General features: G+C 42.8%; 1 protein-coding gene across 1 annotated transcript in view; it reads left to right on the top strand.

Moving 5' to 3' along the window:
* The window catches only part of ADGRV1 (adhesion G protein-coupled receptor V1), a 466,251-nt gene that overhangs the window by 417,977 nt on the left and 38,456 nt on the right, over positions 1–9,818 (top strand). The gene's annotated exons all lie outside the window — the stretch shown is intronic.

Below are 9,818 nucleotides of genomic sequence, written 5' to 3' on the forward strand. Positions count from 1 at the left end.
TTTTTTAAAGATATATTTTTTAAATCTAAGATTCATCAGGTCTCATTCTTTCCCCAAACAATTTTGGTTAAAATGAATCTGAACTGTAAAATTCCTGTAAAACTTTGTGCCCAGTCTCACTGGTGAAGAGTAAATTAAGTCAAGAGTGGGGAACCCTCTCAACATTGTTGTAAGCATTGTAGATACTATCTGTAGCAAGTCAGGCCCTAGGGACAGCCATGTCACCCCACAGCAACCACTGGATCCTGCCTTATTCACCCCCTTTCAGGGTCCCACCCTTTAGTCTTGTCTGCCATACCTTAATGTTAAAGTAAAGTGGGGATGCTGCTCTCAGAGACCTGTGTATGTAAGGTGCTGTTTCTTCTCTGGCCCCTCAGCCTCAGCTCCCTGCCCTGGCTCTCCCCCAGTTCCAGCTTCACCCTCCCAGGGTTTAAGCACCTTAGCCCCAATATTGTCCTCCTGAGCTCTGGGGGCTTCAGGTCCTCCTTCAACTTCTTTCTCTTTTGTGCTGTGGACCCATGTTTATAGTTTATTTGTTACAGGCTTAGGTCCTGTGTTCACAGTCTGGTCCTCAAGCAATAATAGTAATGAACACTTAGGTGCTGTGTGCATCCTCTAAGCCTCCCCTCACAGCCACTCCTGGTCCTCCAGTTTATATTTAAACAAGGTATAAGCTAACTACTATCAGACCAAAATTAACCCCCAGCCTGCGTTTGTATTACCACAGGGGATGAATAACCATGCAATAAAATGAACTTAACTTTGATGCTGGTACTCCTGAGCTGTGTTTTCAACTCTTTGAGAGTCTGAAGCTCCCTTGACCAGACAGGCCAGAGCCCATTCCCGCACCATGGTCTGAAATTTCTCTGGTCTAGTGGAGCAGAACCAGCCTCCTCTTATAGCCATGGTCCTGGCCTTATGAAGCCTGTAACCACCTCTCTAGGTCACTTGATCCACCATTTCTGACCCAGGCCAGTCAGTCACTGGCCTGATTGCACTGTCTGCACCTGAAACCAGCAGGCATCTTCTTTGGGCCCAGACTCACTGACCCTAAAGGCTCTCTGCCCCTGCTAGTCCCTCCAGGGACCTGGAGCCAGCTAACTGCTTCCTGGCTCTCTCTCCTCTTCAGTAATGGGTCAGGGCCCCATTATGTTCTCCTGTAGCAATTTGAATGTATTAGGCCATTATAAGTGTTTTGCCTGAAGGATGACTAAAGATTAAATGGCTACACTTATTTTGCATTCAGGTGCTCCAAAGTGATCTTCAGTCTACACAATTATACCTCAAAGGTATTTTTTCAACAAATGTAACTAAGTATCTTCAGAAATGATAGATTAATGCATTGGCACATTCTGCAAACTGGCTGAGTCATGGAATTATCACATTTTAAAAGATGAACTAATTTGCTCTAGATTGATAATAGGAATGAAAAGTACAGAAAATTGAATAAGAATGCTTAGGATATCTCGCATCATAAACTTACTGTGTCAGGTGCCTTTATATGTGGACCTGAGGACTTCTCACAGGGAACATCATACTTGTAGGCTCCAGTTGAAGCTATCACACAGATTAAAAAAGGTAGCAGTTATGCCCTGGGGAGCACAGAAGTCATTCCCAAGGAGAAGGGTCTGGAGTTATTCAGGTTTTTATTCGTCAAAACATCTGCACCACAGATTTACCATGCTGGGCTCTCAGGCTAGGTACAGACATTCAGAAAGGCTGATGCAGAATTAATTTAAGTTACGTGGTTTCCTGAAAGTGGTATAGTTTAGATCAGTTAGGAACAGGACACATAGGGCACCTGTACACATGCAGAGAGGCTGTTCCGAGATATTGTAATTATAGTGCATTGAAGCAGACTCAATTAATCAAGTCTGCTGGAGCATAGTAATTACCACGCTCCAGCCAACTCCAACGTCATGTGCATCAGTGTCCCCACATTGAAAAATGTCAGTGGGGTGCTTTAACTAAAGCTTATTTAATGACCTTTAATTAAAGCTCTCCTGCCACCATTTTTCAGCCCGGGTACTCTGATACATGGGATGCTTTGGGCACTTTAATTAGAGTAGCTCTCGAAGTTGCTCTAATTTAAGTGCCTCTCCCCCCTCCCCCCCCTCCAGAGCATGTATATAAACTCCCTTCACAGAAAGCACCAAGAGTTAGAACAATACTCCTGACCCATAGATGTTAGTTGTTGGGTCAGGAGGGTGGGGAATCAATCTCCAATTTGGAGCCAATCCACGGAGAGAGGCTGCATCTCTGAAACCTCTTCCCCTGTCTTGCGCCAATCTCCCAGCTCCTAATCTGTCTATTCTGGAGTTTCCCCAGCTGTGCTGGAGTGATGGCAGAGGGGAGGGTTGGAGTCTCCCACCTCAAGGAGACTTCAGTCCACCCAACTCACCCTCCAGCACCAGCCAGGCAACCCCCAAATGAGCTCCCTTCTCTCCTTTCCCCATTTCAAATTGTCACTTCTGTTTGTACCTTTAGACTGGGTTCCACTATTTTGAAGCCAGTTTATGTGTGCTGAACTTCTGTTCTGTTACAGGTATAGACTGGTTTTGTGTACCAACCTTCTATTTTGTTATGGGTATAGACCAGTTTCCTCTCACTTTTACTGGTAAAAGTGTAATGTCTATACACACTGCACTGTTACACCCAAACTACTTTCTGAACTAGGAACAATATGTTTATTTTATTTTATTTTATTGTATTTCTTCAATTTATATGCCACCCTTCCCAACAAAGGTTTATGGTACCTTACAATAAGAAAACAGAAGAAATTAAAAGCAGGAGAGTGACAAGAGGACCAAAATGTAAAAGCTTAAAAAGGAACTGGAATATCAAGATAAAGCATAGACCACATAAACAACATCTCAACCTAATTTTTTGTAGTGGATGCCTGCCCAAATAGGAAGGTCTTACAGCACTTCCAGAAGATGTCCCACTTGGGCTCCTATGAGCCTCAAGAGAAAGCAGTGTTCAAATGACACTGAAGATGAACTAATTCGCAGCAGAGAATTAGAGTACTTGTTAATTTACCTATAGTGTGATACAAACATAGGTATACTGTTTCCAGGTCAGGTAGTAATCCACATAGAGCAGTGTGGAATTCTTTAGGGCATTGCTGCCCAACATGATAGGTTTGTGGTGTATCCATAGCTTAAAAAGGTTGCAAGAACTTTACCAAGAACTACAGACATACACAAAGTTAGGAAACAATCCCACATCTAAATTCAGGGTGAGAAATTGGGAGGAGGCAGAGGGAATTCACCAAGAATCACAAGGGAAGTTTGCAAATGAAGGGAAAGCGCACTAATATTTGTGGAAAATGAAATCCACAAATATAAAGCATAAAAAAATCACATGAAATTCAAAAAATGATAGTAAGTTGCACTTGGGGTCATTTGCAAGACCCCATGTGGCAAGAGAAATCACAGTGTCATAGCATGTGACAGAAAAGACTGCATCACACTGAGAGCCAGCAGTGACTCAGAGAATGAGATTTGCATGATACAACATTGATTCAAAATATCAGAAATTAAAGTTTTGTGTAGTTCATACTAACACTACAAAGACAATGCAGCAAAACACACGCGCGCGCGCGCGCACACACACACACACACACACACAAAGTCAAATTAAAATTATACAATGGCATGGTCATACTACAATGTAGGATAATGTAAATTTTAAGAAAAATACAAAGGACGTTACGTATCCTGAAGTTTCAGCTATTACAGAGCCTGCTGCCTTCAGCTAAAACAAGTGACATGAACCTGCTGTCTTTAAATTTGGGTTAACACTCAAAGAAAAGAATGCATTTTGGCATCACTCTGCACTCCTGTTTTTAAAGCCGTGTTACACGTGGAAATAAAACAACCCATTCAGGACAGAGACATTTCCCCATAAAGTAACCATTTTATTAAAAGAAATAGTACTGCAAGCATTAAAGCCAATGGAAAAAGATGGTACAGTATGTTAGTGAGTGAGAATCCAGACAAACTATTCATTTGCACAGATCACTGTAATTTAAACAAACACTGAGAAGTTCATTACAGCTGAGGAAATAGTATGTGGCTTGACAAACACAAAAATATTCTCACCTTGTAATGTCTAAGGTAGATATTGGCAAGTATTACTAAATAAGGAAAGCACCTCCTTGTCACCTTTTGGAAACCAGCAGGTAGATGCACATGGTTGATAATACCATTTGGTATGAAACCCTCAGCAGAATGATCTCAACATTGACAGAAATATTGCTAATAAGACATGAATGTGACATCTGATATGTGGACCTGGAGACTTCATTGTGCACACTGGGATACCTTCTTCACATGCTAGAAAGAGGGAAGTACATCTAAAATTTGGAAAAAAAAAAAAAAAAAAAAAAAAAAAAGATGGACAGGACTGTTTCTGATTTTCCAAGGGCTATGACATGACCCCCCCAAAAGTAAAAGCAATCAGTTGTCCATATCTAAGGATGTTAATTCAGTTCAGAAACATTTAAGATTCATGAATGATGTGACAAAATCTATTCGATGTGTGTGCATCTCTGACAAGACTACTAGACAATGATAAAATGTGGACATAAGGTAGAATGCTGTTACCCTTTGTGAACCTCAGTGGCAGCTTCCTGGTTGCATAAATGGCCTTTTTTTTGCATTTGGGCACAGTTTATTATCCCTTCAGCATGGATGAATAAGTATACATGTACATCCTGATCATTCCCAGTGAAGTGCAGGGATACTTACGTGTGCCCATTGCCAATTCACAGGTTACAGAAATGTAGCCAGTAACCCATGTGCAACAGGATGGTCTGTCCCCTGTTACATATGGGCAACCAGCCCTGCTTAGGGCACTCAGTTCCTGCTAATGAGGGAGTCAAGTGGGAGCTTGAAACCCAGAGGAGAGAGAAGGAGGAGGAGGCAGGCTTTGAGAGAACTGTTTGCAAGGAGGAGAAGCCAGACTGCCATACAGGGGAAAAGTCTGGGCAGAAGGTGACTCTTCCTCTAATATCCAGAGAGGGCAGATGATTTTGGGGTTTTTTGTGTTTGTGTTACTAGAGATTGACTTTTGTGTGATGGAAATTGAACTTCCTGAGGAAGTACTAAAAGCAGTACAGTAAAGAAACTGCTTACACCAACTATCAGGTGTTAGACAGATGAAGAAGGTCTAGAGCCTCAGTCTCTTGCTTACTATACAAGTGCTATTAACAGTCTGCTGTTGGGCTAAAATTCTGGAGGTGGGTCGTCTTCCTTCTGGGACTTATGACCACTGATATACGGACATTATTTGCATACCTGTCTGGCCTGGCCATTGCCTATTGCACATGCTCAGCGTACACATGTGTGTTTATGCATCCATGCTGCAGGAATAATAAAATCACAAACTGCAGAAATGCCAAAAAAGCTACTACTTCAGCTGGAAAAACTGCGTTTAGGTGCATAAATTGGAACACAATTCTGCCCAGGTTACCAGAACTTGATGCATCCATTGCTTGTATTAAAGAAAATCAAGCAAATTCTGAAAAACTACGAACTGCACGAAGGATCAACCATACAATGTGAAACTAATGAAAAAGGCTTAGGCCTAACTCCTACAAAAGAGACAGCCAGTAGCTTTCATGTCACACTCACTATCACCAGTGAAACAAAGATTAAAAAAGCATGTCTTTCAATAGCATTTAAGCAGTTAGTTCACGTATGGGCGAGTCATCTGAGTGAATGACTTGACTTACTTGTCACTACAGCATGTTTAATGTTTAAGCATAAAAGGTACCTCCCAAATTTGTATACTCAGCATTAGTACTCCTTTGTTGTACCATGGTCATTTATGAAAATATTTAATAAAATTAGTCCCAAGAAAGAATAATAAAAAATTAAGGTTAGAAGTGACCTCAGGAAGTCATCTAGTGCAACCCCCTACTCAAAGCTGGGGGCATCCCCCATTAGATCATCCCAGCCAGTGCTTTATCAAGCTGGGCCATAAAAAACTCCAAGGATGGAGATTCTGCCACCTCTGTATGTAACCTGTTCCAGTGCTTCACCACCCTCCTAGTGATAAAGTTTTTCCTAATATGCAACCTAAAATTCTCTTGCTGCAACCTGAGACCATTGTTCCTTGTTCTGTCATCTAACACCCCTGAGAACACTTTAGCTCCATTCTCTTTGGAAACACCCTTCAGGTAGTTAAAGGTTGTTATCAAATCCCCCCTGTCAGCCTTCTCTTCTGCAGACTAAATAAGCCCAGTTCCCTCAGCCTTGCCTCGTAAATCATGTGCTCAATCCACCTAACCATTTCCATTGCCCTCCACCAGGATGAGTTCTTGAGGAGCTATGCTAAAAACCTCCCTCTAAGTTGATGGGTCTCCTTTTAACCAGTACCTTGCAATTCTTATCTTAATTCCCATCTTGTCCAGCCTCACTAATAATTTCCCATAGCACACTATAGCATATGTTTCACTGAAATCCAGGTAGACATGTTCTATTGCATTTCCTTTGTCTAGGAAATCAGTTAACATGTTTAAGGAATTATTGCAGTATATAGGAAAACACAATCTACTTTTGATTAAACCCATTACATTTTGCCTTATTTTTATTTTCGTAAAAATCTGTTCGATAGTCTTGAATGCTACTGAAGTTATACTGCTAGTTCTACAATTGTGTGAATCACTTTTCTCCTTTCTTCAATATAGGTGCCATCTATGTTATTCTCCAAAACACTGTAAAACTTTTTATCCACAGGGGACATGCCTAGAAGTAATGGGCTGAAATTGCAACAGAGATTTAGGCTAGATATTAGCAGGAGCATTCTAACTACAAGGATGATTATGCACGAAAACAGATTATCTAGATAGGCTGTGGAATTTCTATCATTGGAATTTTTTAAGTGTAGGTTAGCCAAATATTCATCTGGGACAGAGGTGATGGTGCCTTGTGCAAGGGTTTGGAGTAGATGATCTCCTGAGGACCCTTTCAGCCATATTTTTTTTCTATAATTCTTTGAGGGAAGGTGAGCAGAAAATGTTTATAAATGCTTTTCCTCTGTAGTTCATGGAAGCTTAAACACACATTAGTTCCAGTACACACGTCCGTTTTTTACTCTAATGAAAATAGTGAAAATACCCTTTTTGTCTAGGCCCTGTTTCCTTACAGATTGTAGAATTAACCGCTAAATTTGATCTCTCCGAGTCACTCTTTCATGTCCTTTCTGAGGTCTCCAATTTGATAACATCCAATGAATTAGGAGGTGCCAGGCAGCATTAGCTAGAAATCTTTCAGTACTCTATAACCAGATGGCACTTAAAACACCCAAACGTTGTTTCCAATTCCCTGCACACACAAATAGTTCCAGCCAAAGTTTTCTAAAATCTGTCACATGGTGGGGGGAGGTGTGGACAGAGAAACCACCATATTTTCTCACATAGAACACATACTTCCCCCCCCCCAAAAAAAACAGCTGGTGGACATTGGACTGTGTATTATAAGTGAGAAATATGGTATTTATCTTCCCTACTACTGAGACTAGGGACAGACATTACACACAGGCTGGTTTAAGTGATCAGAAACTGGTTTAATCCTGTAACAGAACAAATGTTCAGTGCACATAAACCAGTTTGAACATGGCTGAAATCGGTTTGAGATAAACCTGGTTGAATGTAGTATCCGACTTAACTGATTTGGCTCAAACCAGTTTATGCAATGTCTGTCTCAGACCCCTTGCTGCTTTAAGATAAAATAGATACCCCCAGCATCCCAGCATGCTCTCTGGGCTGGATGGGGCTCTCTGCTCCACTGCAGGGCTGGCCCCTCCCCTATATTCCCTGGCTGGAGCTTGGCACAGACTTGCAGGCACAGAGCATCTCCCTGGCTTCTCCCTGCTAAGCAGGGATTATTCCCCCTTCCCTCTGTCTTAAGCAGACATGTCAGTCAGCATTAGCTGGAAGACCACACACTGGCTAAGGTCCATACTGTGGGAGAGGACAAAGGCAGACAGGCTTTTTGGAGCTAATCAACAGGTAGCTTAATGTCCTTCCTTGGAAGAGCTGTTTAAGAAGAGCTCCATTAATTAATGGAGAGAGGATTTGTTTCTTAATGAGTTGATAAACACTGAGTTAAAGATGATGAACATTCCTTGCTGGGCAACTCAGAATGGGGGATGTAATCAGAGTGGCCTGACCATACCCTCCTCAGCTCTGCTCTGTAGAAGCAAAGGGAGGGCTGATCTAGCACCCCCCACTCCCCTGGCTTCTAGCCTGAGCCACTGCAGGCATATCCTTGCATTTCTGGGATGTCTCTCTGGGTTACAAACTGATTTAGCCTAGCCAGGTTAGATTAACCTGCAGAGATTGAATCAATTCAGGCTAAGACTTTTTGAATGTCTGTCCCTAGCCTGAGTGACTTAATCGGTTGCCAAAGGAACTGTACTGAGTAGTTAGGAGACCTGCTGAACTTTAATTCCTTGCTGCTTATCACAGTAGTTCATGGCAGAACTCAGTCATTTGGCTTGTGGGGTGTCCCCTGGCTCAGTGATATGGCCCTGCAGTCTAGATCAAGTCATTGTATGGAGTCAGTCCACAGCTGGACCCAAAAAATGGGGTCAGACCCAGCACCAGTCCATGGGCCCTATCCAGTGTGCAAAGCTGACCCTGTGCATTGATCCCACACACCAGATCTGTCCCATGGGCCAACTATGCCCCACTCACAGGATGGAACCTAAACTAATATATGCAGGTGACTCACAGGGAGCATAAGAATGACCAGGCTTGGCTCCCTGGCCACTGCTACTCAGTTACTACAAGAAAAGCTCTTTTCTCCTTCATTCTGCCTGTCAAAAACAAGGTGCATATTGTATTCAGAGGTGTTTTGTATGAACAAACAAAAAAGAGTAGAAAGGTATCCCTTAATCTTTCAGGAACAAAATTAATCTGGCAAATCAGTATTTTCTTCTTTCTTGAGTTTTTTCATTTTTTCAGCCTTTCAGCTGACAATCCCAATGCAGATCAAAGGGGACGGGAGTGCTCAAAAGCCCCCATGGCTCACCAAAGGCGTCCAGGAACATCTCAGAGCTAAAAACGGGGCATACACCCAATGGAAGGGAGGGGCCATCACCAAGGAGTATTATACCTCCATTGCCCAAGATTGTAGGGGGGCTGTTAGAAAGGGTAAGGTGGAGAGGGAACTGGGACCTAGCGCCCCAGATCAAAGATAACAAGAAGTCCTTTTTTAAATGCATAGGAGGTAAAAAGAAGGTACCAGGTAACATGGGGCCTCTACAGGACATGCTTGCAGAGCTGGTGGTTGCACCAGACAATAAAGCTAACCTCTTTAACAATTTCTTTGCTTTCATTTTTCTGAGCAGGGACCGGGTCGTCCCAGATGGACCCAAGGGATGCACAGCCAGGCCCAGGGTCAGTGAGGACCTAGTCAGGGAACTTCTGGTAGGACTAGATGTGTTCAAATCAGCAGGTTCTGATGATCTCCACCCTAGGGTGCTGAGGGAATTGGCAGAGGTCATTGTGGGACCCCTAGCACAGCTTTACAAGCACTCGTGGTGCTCTGGCGAGGTGCTAGAGGACTGGAAAGGCCAATATGGTCACCAATTTCAAAAAAGGGAGGAAGGAGGACCCAGGAAACTATAGGCCCATTAGTCTTACCTCGGTCCTGGGGAAGCTCTTTGAGAGAGTTATCCAGGAGCACATTGGCAAGGGACCATCAGGGGAGATTATGCTTAGGGGCAATCAACATGGGTTCATTAGAGGCAGGTCCTGTCAGACCAACTGGTGGCCTTCTATGACCAGGTCACAAAATCCCTGGATG

This window comes from Crocodylus porosus, unplaced genomic scaffold (assembly GCF_001723895.1).
Source record: "Crocodylus porosus isolate Cpor-Errol unplaced genomic scaffold, CroPor_comp1, whole genome shotgun sequence".
Lineage (NCBI taxonomy): Eukaryota > Metazoa > Chordata > Crocodylia > Crocodylidae > Crocodylus > Crocodylus porosus.